The following is a 2,422-nucleotide window of genomic DNA, read 5'->3' as shown; positions in this document are numbered from 1 at the left end:
GGTTTGGGGTGGGGATTGGGGGGGTGGGGCTGGGGGTTACACTGGGGCTTTAAATACTGAGTGGGCTTGTTATGAGCAGCCCAGGCTTTTTTTTTTTTTTTTTTTTTTTTTGTTTTTGTTTTTGGTTTTTTTGGGACTAGCTGTTTATTACTGAACAAAACTATAGAGAGGGTGTACAGTCATGAACTAGCAGACTAGACCGAGCCACTTTAAAGATTTACAATTTCGTTGCCTTGTATCCGCATTGGATACAAGCTTATGTTTGTTGCAAGATTTTTACTTGCTAATGAAAAGTTGTTTTAAATAAAATAATAGGAGAAAAGCAACAGACAGCGTTTTGGCCTCTGATTGTTTGTATCTTTTTATAAATTTTAGATTGAATTCTTCTCTTTAAGGTGGCTCACTGATGCTTTCAACTCTTGTGCATATTAAAGACGAGAATGAGTTGAAAATCATTGTGCCTTTTGTTTTTCATTTCAACTACAGCTAGGTTTTATCGAATAGAAACGAGACTGAGTGACTGGAGAATCTCTAAATAGGGGACGTGGCTTTAGTAATGCGTAGTCTCCTTGTTGTTGGAGTTTGCCAGTAGAAATGGTCAATGCTGCTCTCTGCTGTTGGAGAGTAACTTGCTTCCCTTCTAATGTCATTCACTGAATATTGTATGACACCATGCATCCCGACCATTTACCTCCCCTCCCCTTCTCTTGGAAAAACCACAAGCCATCATTGCCATATTTCAGTCGGGGGGGATTCTGATATCTCCTCCTCATCTTTGACCCTCAGGACATGATCTGTGTTTCTGATCCTAACCAAAATAAACTTGCTGTTTAGCCGTTGGATCTTTCGTGCTTTTGTGACTCACACATATGGTAGCTGTTTTAAGTTGTATGGATGCGAGTTGCTTTCTGCAGGGATTCATTTGATCTAAGTGTTTGTGAGGAAGATTGAACTCCCTTTGAGCTCAGTTTTTACGCGCTCTGAATATATTTTAAGGATGAGCATCGCTTCCTTTATGTGACTTTAGCAGGCTGACCACCTTGTTATGAAAAAGCAAATGTAAAGTACTCTTTCTCCTTTCTTTGGCTTGTCCTCTTTATAGGTCAGACATTTCAGCAGCTAATTGGATATTTATTTGTGGTTTGTGGCTGTCTTTCAAGTAATTTTTAGAATTTACTCTGCCACCCTAATGTAGACTATACCAGACTTTTGGCTCTGCTGTACATATTCACAACTGAAAACTAGATTAGAGGAATAAATGCCTCATTTGTGCTGTGAATGTTTCCGTTAGCCGAATCCTTACGTGAGTGTTGATGAACACACTGGCTCACTCAATGATTAACTTGGACTGCAAACACTGAATCTGGGTTTCCTGTGGAGTACAAAAAGAAGCAAAATAAGATAAGAGGCCTCCAAATGGAACGTTAATCCTGCTTGACCCAGATCCAAATGCACCAAGTTAACCGCGTGGGGAATTGTTTTGTTTTTTTAGGGGGGGTGAAGTACAAGTATTTTACATAACATGGTGCATTTTGGAAGAATATGTAATCAATAATTCTAAAGAGGCACACTGCAAATCAGAGAATGGGTCATCTCTTGAGCGAGGATGCTAACTTCTTTCTTGACCTTTGGAAGAGCAGGCGACTAAAATGTCCACTTAGATCTGAAGGTTTTGGTTGCATTACAAAAGCTTCCTTTGCAGATCCGGGCACTCGGTTGTCTTGAAACTTAAAAAAAAAAACCCAACAAAAAACAGGGAGAGACACTCAAAGTATATTTCAATGATGAGAAAATGCAATCAGAGAAAGAACGACCTTTTATTATAGAGAGGTAAGGCAAACTTTATTTTCAGAAGATGTTTTTCCTGCTGATTCTGGTACCTCTGGGTAAAATCTGATTTTTATTTATGTAGTCTGACATAAGCAATGTACATAACTGATGTTTAAGACATTAAAGAATACAGTACTTTAAACTGTGCGTCAGGATTGTTCTTTACACTTACAAATAACACACAAACGCACTACTAGTCTCCCCACCGCATCAAAAAAAAAAAAAAAAAAAACCTCCATGAGTATAAAAATATTATTAATTCTGAAATTTGGGCTGCAAAAGACCAGATGTCTCCAACTTCAAATCCTAGGTGTTTATTAAGTTTTGGTTATATCCATGTTGCATTTTGGATACGGCATAAAAGAATATCTAACAAAACAGTCTTATTTTTCTTAAACCTGACCAAATATTCCTCTTCGGCGAATGAATGTGAAATCTAGTGTACTACTTGGAGGTTAACTACATACTAATCCAGCCGGAAACCGCAGCTAGATTTGGTAGGAAAATGCGAGGTGGGGATAGAGGCGAAAGGGAAAAATTGGTGAAATCTGCAATCGACTGTGCTGGTCTTAGAATCACGTGACATTATTTT

Source organism: Perissodus microlepis, chromosome 16 (assembly GCF_051167445.1).
Source record: "Perissodus microlepis isolate ML-2025 ecotype Zambia chromosome 16, ASM5116744v1, whole genome shotgun sequence".
NCBI classification, from domain to species: Eukaryota; Metazoa; Chordata; class Actinopteri; order Cichliformes; family Cichlidae; genus Perissodus; species Perissodus microlepis.
This window is presented reverse-complemented; position numbering follows the sequence as displayed.